Genomic DNA, 13,855 nt, shown 5'->3' on the forward strand with positions numbered 1-13,855 from the left:
CCATTTCTTAACTGGGTTATTTGTTTTTTGGGTGTTGAATTTGTAAGATCTTTATAGATTTTGGATACTAACCCTTTATCAGATATTTGCAAATATCTTCTCCCCTCCATAGGTTGCCTTTTAGTTTTGTTGAATGTTTCCTATGCTGTGCAGAAGATTTTTGTTTTGCTGTAGTCCTGATAGTTTATTTTTGCTTTTGTTTTCTTTGCTTCAGGAGACATATCTAGTAAGAGGTTGCTATGGCTGATGTCAGAAGGTTACTGCCTGTGTTCTCCTCTAGGATTTTGATGGTTTTGATGAAATTTTTGAAACATGTAAATTAATCAGTTTCCAATTTTTGTGATTACTGATATTTGGAATTATTTTTACTATCTTATTTTGGGTTTTCCATATACAATGCTTTTTCTTTGATTTTTATCCTCCCATCCTGTCTCACATTTAGGACTTTCATCCATTTTGAATTTATTTTTGTGTATGGTATAAGAAAATGGTCCAGTTTCATTCTTCTGCATGTTGCTGTCCAGTTTTCCCAACACCATTTGTTTTCTCCTTGTGCTTATCCCTGTTCCCTTCACTCTCTCTTCCCTTTCTCCACAACCAGGGCTCCCTCCCCTCCACAGCACCAGTGATCTGTTACTCCCCCATACTACACCTCTGCACTTCCTACCTTCCTTGAAGCAGCCTTTTCTCTCCCTCTCTCCCTCTAGTTGTGCAGTTTGTTCTTTCAGTCATCAGGTCAATTTTCTGAGTATTCAGAATGCTTTGATAGTTACCTAGCTGTGTTTGAGGGATGAGGTAAGCCCAGAGTCCTCCTACTACACCACCATCTTAGCTCCCAAGCATGCTTTAAATCATCCCAAAGTTTCTCAGTTTTAAAATCCTCAGGGGAAGGTTTATGTGCATCCCCATTCATTGGTTCCAGGTAGTGGATGCTGAAGTCAGCTGATACCAGCTCTCAGTGGTTGATTGTCAAATTTTCAGGAACTTTGTGACTTGTGTTGAATACAACCAGAATTAAAAATAAATACCATGTCCATAGTAACATTATTCACAATAGCAAAGAGGTGGAAGCAACCCAAATGTCCCTCATTGGATTACTGAACAAAATGTGGTATATACATGCAATGGAATATTATTGAACCTTAAAAATATATCCTGTTACATTTAAATTATCTTTACGTTACTGTGTAAATATCTTTACATTTAGGTGTTAACATTTTAGTCATTACCTGGGAAAGATGGTAAATGTGGATTTTTTTTTTCCTAATCAGTTTGAGAAATTTTTTAAACATGTAAATTAATCAATTTACAATTTTTGTGTTACTGATATTTGGAATTATTTTTACTATCTTATTTTGGGTTTTCCATATACAATGCTTTGTCTTTGCTTTTTATCCTCCCATCCTGTCACATCTTCTATTATATTTGTTAAGTTTTCTTTATTCTCTTTTTCTTTTTACTCATTCGGAATTTATAACTCCTGTTTCTATAATTATAGTGACTACTCTTAAACTGCCACATGCTTATTTGATAGCAATGTCTTAAGTTATTTAGCATCCTCCTTTGGAACCATACAAAGAACTTATCATACTTTAACTCTGATTTTGCCTCCCTCCACTTTACCCCAGTTTCAAACACATCTGTTATTGTTGACCAGTGTTTTGGTGCAAGCTTATTAGCACTTCTCAAATTTATTATTTCATAATAATCATTTTATGCAGTCAATTCTTATTTAGATTTACCTGTTACTCTGTTCACTGTTGTTTTTTGCCACTCTTTACCTTCGGTGTTCAGTTTCTTTCTTTGAAGTTCATCCTTTAGTAAGTAGCTCCTTCACTGAGGGTCTGAAACTGCTATACTTCTTAGCTTTGTTTGTCTGGAAATTTATTTTACCTTCATTCTTGGGTGATAGTAAGTACATTATTTTCAGGTCTCTCATATTGCTGGTGTTAAGTCTGCTTAAGTCTAATTTCTGTGACTTTGTAGGTAATTTATGTTTTCTCTGATTTGCTTTGAAAGCATGCCCTTTATATTTGTATTATGCAGTTTCACTATGATGTGTCTATATCTAGATTTTTTTTTAATCCTGCTTTGGATTGATTTGTGACTCTTGAATCTGAATAGCATTTTCTTTTGAGATTTTTGCCTCTCCCAGTTTCTTTATCTCTCTTTCTATAACTCATATCTAAGGTAGATTTTTGTTTTTTCCTCTCTATCCTTTTGCCATATTTTGTTAATTCACTGTGTTGAGTTTTGGAAATGTCATCATGCTGCATTTTAACCTGTCTTTTAAGATCAGTTAGTGTAAAAAATATATTTCTAGAAGCTCTGTTTAATTTTTTAGAGAATATTTCTGGTCTTTAATTTTTTATTATGTTTTGTTGTGTTTTCATCTGTTTGAAATGTTATTTTAATTTTTTAGTCATTGCAAAAATATACTTTTTTATAGTTGACCAGATAGTTTTATGACTTGAAATTCTTTGTGGCCAAATTCGGTTATTTATTTTTTGGTTGATTCTCACTTTTAGTGTGGATTATTTCCTTATATGTTTTATAAATACGTGTGAAAGCTTAACCTCCACAGGACTTTGTTTATGGAAATTCTGTGTTCTTGGGCTGCAAATGTGTGCATTTAAAACAACTTTTCATTGTTTTTACTAGGGATATAGGGATATCTCCAGGGATATCTGCCTGTAACTAAATTTATTTTAAATATTTGACCTGGATTCTTAAGTCCAAGTTGTAGTATAAATTCAAACCAAACCCAAAAATATTCTGGCCCATTTTTAAAAATTATTTTTTCCACCCCAAACCCAGAAATAGTTAGGCATGCTTCTTTGTCATATCCCACTGCTTATGAGTGATTTCTTTCTAGAACATAGTTCTATTAATACTATATCATTTTGAGAGTACTAGATTTATGGAGGCATCTCATTCCAAACATCCTGGCTCATGAAGATTTAAGGCCTCATTTGCTATCCTTGTATGGGTATTAAAATGTAAGTTCCTAGATACCAAGACCAATAACCTGCTTTCTACACCTCTGTATTTTTCTGGCATCTGTGGATTTCTATTTATTAGGAACTCTTTATGTAAAGAATGTTCCCGGGGTGCCTGGGTGACTTAGCTGGTTAAGCGGCTGCCTTCAGCTCAGGTCATGATCCCAGGGTCCTGGGATCGAGCCCCACATCGGGCTCCCTGCTCAGCGGGGATCCTGCTTCTCCCTCTTCCTCTGCCTGCTGCTCCTCCTGTATGTGCTGTCTGTCTCTGTCAAATAAATAAATAAAATCTTAAAAAAAAAAAAAAGAATGTTCCCGAATGTTCCTGTGGTTTCTAGTACTTCACAAAAGGTTATCTATGGCAGTATTGTCCAACTTTTTTCATGCCTAGGTACACAGAGAAAATAATATTAATTCACACAGAGAAGATGATATTGTACAGAATGTTAGGGTAACTGGGGAACATTTCTTGGATAACCATAGAAGTTTGGTCAAAAAAATTAACACATAATTTAAAAATAAAACATAAATTATAAAGAGGAAATCAAATGTTAAGTTTATATAGACAAACCATGAGAGACTCTGGACTCCAGGAAACAAACTGAGAGTTACAAAAGGGAGGGAGCTGGGGGGATGGGGTAGCCCAGTGATGGGTATTAAGGAGGGCATGTGTTGTGATGAGAACTGAGTGTTATATACAACTAATGAATTGTTGGACACTACATCAAAAACTAATGATGTAATATATGTTGGCTTACTGAACGTAATAAAAAAAGAATTAAATGCAGTAAATGAAAGAAAGAAAGAAAGAAAGAAAGAAAGAAAGAAAGAAAGAAAGACAAAAGAATCTCTTTGGCTCCCATAAGATTGAAGTCAAAGTCAAAGTACCGATTTGCACATACTAAAAATATAAGAAAAAGCCTAACTTTCTGGAATGTTCTTCCTCATCATGATATGTAATTCTGTATGTTAAACAAAACAAAATAAATATATAACCCTGCCCCAAATGTTCCTTCTCTGGAGCACTCCCTTCTCTGTGAAGATTGTGTATTATCCCAGGCAGCTGTCCTGACTTGGGTCTGAATAAAACTTTCTTCCTTTCTCTCTAAAATGTTAAAAATCAATCAATCAGTCAATCAATCTTCAAATTTTTAATTGAAACTCTTCAGTTTGTGTCTGGGAACATATAATTTTTATATGAGGCTTTTATTTCTGTAATGGATGCATGAGATTCCTAATCAAGGCTTTTCAGTGACAACCTCTTCAAAATCTTAATAGTCACCATCAATGAGAAACTGTTCACACAATAAAGTGATAAAAAATTTAAAAGTGTTCAAATATTTAAGCTGTATGAAATTATATTTGTCATTGAACAGCTCTCCTGTTCCTTTCACTCAATGTTGAAGTTTCATGTGAAAATCAAATGACTTTCAGATCTAATCAAACTTCTAATAAAATGTTTTTAGATAATGAAATATTTTAAAATTGTGATGACCCCTTAATTTACAGCATGCACATGCCTATTTAGAATAGTTGCTGGGAGTAGCTTGGACAACCTTAAATGGGAAACTTACTTATGATTAGACAAAAGTATCAGATATATGCAGTCAGAGAATCAAGTCTACTGTCTAGCCAGCATGCAGGCTCTTCACTATACCCTCAGCCACACTGGATCCTTCCATGGCTTACACCTAGAATGAAGCTTGCACTCCTCCAGAGGACCATGAATTGCTTGGTCAGGATGGACAGACCTCCAGGCCTCACATATGGCTGCTTGAGATCTATAATCCACCCTCAGCCTACCGGTGTGCTGCAGGTAACTATTTGCACAGCTCTGATGTAGAGCAACATATTGCTAAAACAAGAAGCCTTGATTAAAAATTTTAATCTAGAGAAGAAAGAAAAAGAAATAAAAGGAAGAAAGGAAGAAGTGGTAATGAACTAAAATTTCCAATTTTATTGAAGATAAGGAGGAAGGCTTGATAAATACTGAGTACCTCTTATGAGGTAGGCACAATGTGCTGGGTAACTTACTTATACAATCTCACAGATTCTTATAAAAGTTTGTCAAGATATTCTTGTCATCCCAATTTTAGATACAAATAATCAACAGAAAAAATTACCTTGCCCAGGCTCACAGAACTAGTGGGGAACTGGGTTTCTGTTCAGACATGACTGTCTAGAATGTCCATGACTTTATTACTTTTGAGTCAATAGACTTTGTTCAAATTCAAACTGTTCTACTTATTAGTTATATGATTTTAATTTAGTTAATCTCAAAATTACTTGCCTTATCCATAAGTAAGGGATAATAAATAGTCCATGTCTCAAAAAATTCATTATCCTCAAAATAAATGAGATAATGCATCAGATATCAGAGCGTATGATTGGAATTGAGGCCCAAGCATCAGTAGTTTTTAAAAGTTATCAAGTTTGACTTCTTCTTTGCCAATTTGAATACCTTTTATTTCTTTTTGTTGTCTGATTGCTGTTGCTAGGACTTCCAGTACTATGTTGAACAATAGTGGCAAGAGTGGACATCCTTGTTGTGTTCCTGATCTTAAGGGAAAGGCTCTCAGCTTTTCCCCATTGAGGATGATATTCGCTGTGGGATTTTCATAGATGGTTTTTATGAAATTGAGGAATGTTCCCTCTATCCCTATACTCTGAAGAGTTTTAATCAGGAAAGTATGCTGTATTTTGTCAAATGCTTTTTCTGCATCAATTGAGAGAACCATGTGGAGTCAAACTCTCTCTCTTTGCAGATGATGATACTTTATGTGGAAAACCCAAAAGACTCCACCCCCAATTACTAGAACTCATACAGCAATTCAGTAATGTGGCAGGATACAAAATCAATGCATAGAAATCAGTTGCTTTCCTAAACACTAACAGTGTAACTCTAGAAAGAGAAATTAGGGAATCAATTCCATTTACAATAGCACCAAAAACCTCAAGATACCTTGAAATAAACCTAACCAAAGAGATAAAGGACCTAAACTCTAGAAACTACAGCACACTTATGAAGGAAATTGAAGAAGACACAAAAAGATGGAAAAATATTCATGGATTGGAAGAATAAGCATTGTTAAAATGTCTATGCTGCCCAGAGCAGTCTATACTTTCAACACCATCTGGATCAAAATACCAATGGCATTTTTCAAAATGCTGGGAACAAACCTAAAATTTGTATGTAACCAGAAAAGACCCCGAATCACCGAGGAAATGTTGAAAAAGAAATACAAAGCTGGGGGCATCATGTTGTCTGATTTCAAGCTATATTACAAAGCAGTGATCACCAAGACAGCATGGTACTGGCATAAAAACAGACACATAGATCAGTGGAACAGAATAGAGAGCCCAGATATGGACCCTCAGCTCTATGGTCAACTAATCTTTGACAAAGCAGGAAAAAAATATGCAATGGAAAACAGACAGTCTCTTCAATAAATGGTGCTGGGAGAATTGGACAGCTATATACAGAAGAATGAAACTCGACCATTCTCTAACACCATACACAAAGATAAACTCAAAATGGATGAAAGACCTCAATGTGAGACAGGAATCCATCAAAATCCTAGAGGAGAAAATAGGCAGTAACCTTTTTGACATGGGCTAGGCAACTTCTTTCAAAACAGGTCTACAAAGGCAAGGGAAACAAAATCAAAAATGAACTTTTGGGACTTCATCAAGATAAAACGCTTCTGCACAGCAAAGGAAACAGTCAGCAAAACAAAGAGACAACATACAGAATGGGAGAAGATATTTGCAAATGACACTACAGATAAAGGGCTGGTATTCAAGATCTATAAAGAACTTCTCAAACTCAACACCCCCAAAAAACAAATAATCAAGTCAAGAAATGGGCAGAAGACATGAACAGACACTTCTCCAAAGAAGACATACGAATGGCTAACAGACATATAAAAAAAAGTTCAACATCATTAGCCATCAAGGAAATTCAAATCAAAACCACATTGAGAAGGGGCAGGAGCAAGATGGTGGAGGAGTAGGAGACCTAAATTTCATCTGGTCCCAGGAATTCAGCTAGGTAGGGATCAAACTTTGCTGAACACCTACAAACTCAACAGGAGATCAATGAAAAGAATAGCAGCAACTCTGAACAGAAAAGCGACCACTTTCTGGAAGGTAGGATGTGCGGAGAAGTGAATCCGAGGCGATATTCAGGAAGATAGATGGTGGCGGGAGGGAGCCTCTGTCAGCCGCTACCAGCAAGTGATAGAGCAGTGGAGCACAAAATCGGAATTTTAGAAGTCTGCTCCGCTGAGGGACGTCTCTCCAGTGGCTAAGCAGGGGGTGGAACACTCGCTGGGACAGTGTGGTCTCAGGATCCTCGGGGTCACATAAAGACCGGGGGTGCCTGAGTGGGCAGAGCTCCCAGGTATCGGAGCAGGGAAGCCGGCTGCAAAGACGGAGCCAAGGAGTGGGCTCTCAGCTCGGGGTTACCATAAACCGTGATCCGCAGCACAGTCAGGCCACTGCTTTTCCAGCAGGGACACAACAAGCAGCATATCCGGGGAGACTCACCTTCCTCCCCCGGAAGGAGTGGCACGGAAGCTCACTGCAGGAATCGGCTAGGTTTGGAGACTCCACACGGGGGTCGTGTGCCAGAGATAGAAACACTTGGTCACTGGCCGGGTGAGCACAGAGTGCGGCCGGAGACCGGGGAGACAGGACTGATTGACTGCTTTTCTCTGGGGGCGCACTGAGGAGTGGGGCCCCGAGTTCTCGGCTCCTCCAGGGCAGAGATTGGGAGGCTGCCATTTTCACTCTCGTCCTCCAAACCTGTACGGAAAGCTTGCAGGGAACAAAAGCTACTGAGAGCAAACCTGAGCAGATTACTTAGCCTGGCCCCCAGCAAGGGCAGGACAATTCAGCCTCCAGCAAAGACATTTGAAAACCACTGCAACAGACCCCTCCCCCAGAGAATCAACAAGAACAGGCAGCCAAGACCAAGTTTACCGATCAATGAGTATGGCAGAACGCCAGCAGTAGGGGAATACTGCACATAAAATTCATGGCTTTTTTCCCCATGATTCTTTAGTCTTTCAAAGTTAATTTTTTTAATTTTCTTTTTTTTTTTTATTTTTCTTTTTTCCTTTCTCAACCAACATCTTATCAGTCCCTTTTTTAAAAATCTTTTTTATCTTTCATTTTTAGAGTCATATTCTATCCTTTCATATTAGTTAACCTTATTTTTGGTATATATATAAGTTGTTTTCTCTTTAAAATTTTGGAATACAGTTTCTTCTCACAGACCAAAATATACCCTAAATCTCTAGTGTATGGCTTTGTTCTAATCTCCTGCCTGATCACATTCTCTCCCTTTTCTTTTCTTTTTTTTTAATTTCTCTTCTTTTTTCAACCAACTTCTTATCAATTCCTATATAAAATCTTTTATAATTTTCATCTTTACAGTCATATTCCATACCTTCATCATATTTACCTTTATTTTTGTACATAAATCAGCTTTTCTTTCTTTAAAATTTTGGGAGGCAGTTTCTTCTAACAGACCAAAATATGCCCAAAATCTAGTGTGTGGTACTGATCTATTCACCAGCCTGATCATATTTGATCATATTCTTTTTTTCTTTTTCTCTTTCTTTTCTTTTTTTTTATTTCTTCCCTTTCTTTTCCCCCAGTTTCAGGTCTCTTCTGATTGGTTTAGTGTATATTTTTCTGGGGTAATTTTTACCCTATTAACATTTTGTTCTCTCATTCATCTATTCTCCTCTGGACAAAATGACAAGATGGAAAAAACCACCTCAAAAAAAAGAACAAGAGGCAGTACCTACTGCCAGGGACCTAATCAATACAGACATTAGTAAGATTTCAGAACTAGAGTTCAGAATGATGGTTTTAAAGATACTAGCTGGGCTTGAAAAAAGCATGGAAGATATTAGAGAAACCCTTTCTGGAGAAATAAAAGAACTAAAATCTAACCAAGTCGAAATCAAAAAGGCTATTAATGAGGTGCAATAAAAAATGGAGGCTCTAACTGCTAGGATAAATGAGGCAGAAGAGAGAAACAGTGATATAGAAGACCAAATGATGGAAAATAAAGAACCTGAGAAAAAGAGAGATAAACAACTACTGGATCACGAGGGCAGAATTCGAGAGAGAAGTGATACCATAAGACGAAACAATATTAGAATAATTGGCATCCCAGAAGAAGAAGAAAGAGAGAGAGGGGCAGAAGGTATATTGGAGCAAATTATAGCAGAGAACTTCCCTAATTTGGGGAAGGAAACAGGCATCAAAATCCAGGAGGCACAGAGATTGAAAGTGAGGGGGTGGAAAACAATTTACCATGCTAATGGACACCAAAAGAAAGCTGGGGTGGCAGTCCATATATCAGACAAGTTAGATTTTAAACCAAAGACTATAATAACAGATGAGGAAGGACACTATATCATACTTAAAGGGTCTATCCAAGAAGAAGATGTAACAATTGTAAATGTCTATGCCCCTAAAATGGGAGCAGCCAATTATATAAGCCAATTAATAACAAAAGCAAAGAAACACATTGACAACAATACAATAATAGTAGGTGACTTTAACACCCCTCTCACTGATACGGACAAATCATCTAAACAAAAGATCAACAAGGAAATAAAGACTTTAACTGACACACTGGAACAAATGGAGTTCACAAATACATTCAGAACATTCCATCCCAAAGCAACAGAATACACATTCTTCTTTAGTGCCCATGGAACATTCTCCAGAATAGATCACATCCTAGGTCACAAATCAGATCTCAACCGGTACCAAAAGATTGGGATAATTCCCTGCATATTTTCGGACCACAATGCTTTGAAACAAAAATTCAGTCACAAGAGGAAAGTTGGAAAGAATTCAAATACATGGAGGCTAAAGAGCATCCTACTAAAGAATGAATGGGTCAACCAGGCAATTAAAGAAGAATTTAAAAAATTCATGGAAACCAATGAAAATGAAAACACAAATGTTCAAAATCTTTGGGATGCAGCAAAGGCGGTCCTAAGAGGAAAGTATATAGCAATACAAGCCTTTCTCAAGAAACACGAAAGGTCTCAAATGCACAACCTAACCCTACATCTAAAGGAGCTGGAGAAAGAACAGCAAATAAAGCCTAAACCCAGCAGGAGAAGAGAAATAATAAAGATCAGAGCAGAAATCAATGAAATAGAAACCAAAAGAACAGTAGAACAGATCAACGAAACTAGGAGCTGGTTCTTTGAAACAATAAGATTGATAACCCCCTGGCCAGACTTACCAGAAGAAAAGAGAAATGACCCAAATAAATAAAATCATGAATGAAAGAGGAGAGATCACAACCAGCACCAAAGAAATACAATTAATTATAAGAACATATTATGAGCAACTATATGCTAGCAAATTAGATAATCTGAAAGAAATGGATGCATTCCTAGAGATGTATAAACTACCAAAACTGAACCAGGAAGAAATAGAAAACCTGAACAGACCTACAACCACTAAGGAAATTGAAGCAGCAATCAAAAATCTCCCAACAAAAAAGAGCCCAGGGCCAGATGGCTTCGCAGGGGAATTCTACCAAACATTTAAAGGAGAATTAATACCTATTCTTCTGAAGCTGTTCCAAAAGATAGAAATGGAAGGAAAACTTCCAAACTCATTTTAGGAGGCCACCATTACCCCAAACCAGACAAAGACCTCATCAAAAAGGAGAATTACAGACCAATATCCTTGATGAACATGGATGCAAAAATTCTCACCAAAATACTAGTCAATAGTACATTGACTATTGTACTAATCCAACAGTACATTAAAAGGATTATTCACCACTACCAAGTGGGATTTATTCCTGGGCTGCAGGGTTGGTTCAACATCCGCAAATCAATCAATGTGATACAATACATTAATAAAAGAAAGAACAAAAACCATATGATCCTCTCAAAGATGCAGAAAAAGCATTTAACAAAGTACAGCATCCTTTCTTCATCAAAAGTCTTCAGAGTATAGGGATAGAGGGTACATACCTCAATATCGTAAAAGCCATCTATGAAAAACCCACAGCGAATATCATTCTCAATGGGGAAAACCTGAGAGCTTTCCCCCTAAGGTCAGGAACATGGCAGGGATGTCCACTCTCACCACTGCTATTCAACATAGTACTAGAAGTCCTAGCGACAGCAATCAGACAACAAAAAGAAATAAAAGGCATCCAAATCGGCAAAGAAGAAGTCAAACTCTCACTCTTTGCAGATGATATGATACTTTATATGGAAAACCCAAAAGACTCCACCCCAAAACTGCTAGAACTCATACAGGAATTCCGTAAAGTGGCAGGATATAAAATCAATGCACAGAAATCAGTGGCATTCCTATACACCAACAACAAGACAGAAGAAAGAGAAATTAGGAATCCATCACTTTTATAATTGCACCCAAAACCATAAGATACCTAGGAATAAATCTAACCAAAGAAGCAAAGATTCTGTACTTAGAAAACTATAAAATCCTCATGAAAGAAATTGAGGAAGACACAAAGAAATGGAAAACGTTCCAAGCTCATGGATTGGAAGAATAATTATTGTGAAGATGTCAATGCTACCTAGAGCAATCTACACATTCAATGCAATCCCTATCAAAATACCATTCCCCTTTTTCAAAGAAATGGAACAAAAAATCCTAAAATTTGTATGGAACCAGAAAAGACCCTGAATAGCCAGAGGAATGTCCAAAAAGAAAAGCAAAGCTGGTGGCATCGTAATTCCGGACTTCAAGCTGTATTACAAAGCTGTCATCATCAAGACAGTATGGTACTAGCACAAAAACAGACACATAGATTAGTGGAACAGAATAGAGAGCCCAGAAATGGACCCTCAACTCTATGGTCAACTAATCTTCGACAAAGCAGGAAAGAATGTCCAATGGAAAACAGACAGTCTCTTCAACAAATGGTGTTGGGAAAATTGGACAGTCACATGCAGAAGAATTAAACTGGACCATTTCCTTACACCACACACAGAAATAGACTCAAAATGGATGAAAGACTTTAATGTGAGACAGGAGTCCATCAAAATCCTAAAGGAGAACACAGGCAGCAACCTCTTTGACCTCAGCTGCAGCAACTTCTTCCTAGAATCATCACCAAAGGCAAGGGAAGCAAGGGCAAAAATGAACTATTGGGACTTCATCAAGATAAAAAGCTTTTGCACAGCAAAAGAAACAGTCAACAAAACCAAAAGACAACCGACAGAATGGGAGAAGATATTTGCAAATGACATATCAGATCAAGGGCTAGTATCCAAAATCTATAAAGAACTTATCAAACTCAACACCCAAAGAACAAATGATCCAATCAAGAAATGGGCAGAAGACATGAACAGACATTTTTCCAAAGAAGACATCCAAATGGCCAACAGACACATGAAAAAGCTCAATATCGCTCGGCATCAAGGAAATCCAAATCAAAACCTCAATGGGATACCACCTCACACCAGTCAGAATGGCTAAAATTAACAAGTCAGGAAATAATATTGCATATTTAAAAGACCTGGGTAATTTTACTGGGCAGAGGATAGTAGGATATTAATGATCAAAAGATACTTCACTTTCTCATTTCTTTATTCCAGCTACACATATGAACATTATTTCTGTATTAGATTTTCCCTTATATTTAGCATTAATCTAGATCCTAAAAGTGCAGTATGGCTTCCAGGTTCACTGGAAATAGATCTGATACCTGGAAAATCTCAGAAAAGGGGGATTAAGCCCTGTGAGGTTCAAAGGCCATTTGTCACCTTGATACTTACTTTCTTAAACCAGACAGCAGCCAAGACCCTGGGAGAAGTAATTGAACTGAACACAGGCAGGTCCAGGTGTTTTTTGTTGTTGTCATTGTTTTAAGATTTTATTTATTTATTTGACAGAGAGAGACACAGCAAGAGAGGGAACACAAGCAGGGGGAGTGAGAGTGGGAGAAGCAGGCTTCCCGCTGAGCAGGGAGCCCGAAGCGGGGCTTGATCCCAGGACCCTGGGATCATGACCTGAGCCTAAGGCAGATGCTTAACGACTGAGCCACCCAGGCGCCCCTGGGTCCAGGTTATTAATAACTGAACAGTCTTGGACATTCTTGATGACTTAATTTAATGACAGAAGAGAAGTCTGCATCTGAAATGCCTGGTGATGGGGTCAGTAACTGGGTCTCTGAGCGGAAAGGAAAACACGTTATTCCTAAGAGCTTATTTCATGGAACAAAGCATTTTATGTTAGTCCCAAATGCGATGCCAGAGAAAATAGCTTTGATTTTCTCTTTTAAGTAAACAAAATTTTAAAAGGTTAAAAAATTACCATTTTATTTATTTTTGCCCTTACTTTACAAAACAGGCTTGGTTATAGTTAAAGAATTCTGGAACCTTAGTGAGTAACTCAAGGGTAGAGATCATGGATGTTTTACTTATCTTTTTTTATTCCCTGGATTTAAATATCAACTCTCCATATATTAATTGCATGACTTTGGACAAATTAATTAACTTCTCTGAGCTCAGTTTCCACATCTGTAAAATGGAGTTGGTAATATTTTGTATAGTTATAGTAGAGTATTTAAACATTTATAAAAATGTATAAAATTCCTGGCCCTTGATATTATATAATACATCAGACAATAAATATTTGCTCAATGAAATTAGATGTGAATTTTGATGCTTCGTTCTCTTTCACCGCCTATGGATAGAAAAACTAGCCTATGGTAACCTTTTGAAAGTTTTCCTATTTCTCTGACTATTCTTGCTGTCTTTGATCTGGTTCTCATCCTCTCTCTTTTGGACTATTTCAATGGTCATTGAGTGTCTTTTAACCCCAATTCT

The 13,855-nt window shown here is 37.1% G+C and overlaps 1 protein-coding gene across 6 annotated transcripts in view; it reads left to right on the forward strand.

The window, feature by feature from the left end:
* Window positions 1–13,855, forward strand: part of LOC118544703 (BEN domain-containing protein 5) — a 1,415,283-nt gene that overhangs the window by 704,570 nt on the left and 696,858 nt on the right. The gene's annotated exons all lie outside the window — the stretch shown is intronic.

Source organism: Halichoerus grypus, chromosome 5, assembly GCF_964656455.1.
Source record: "Halichoerus grypus chromosome 5, mHalGry1.hap1.1, whole genome shotgun sequence".
NCBI lineage: Eukaryota > Metazoa > Chordata > Mammalia > Carnivora > Phocidae > Halichoerus > Halichoerus grypus.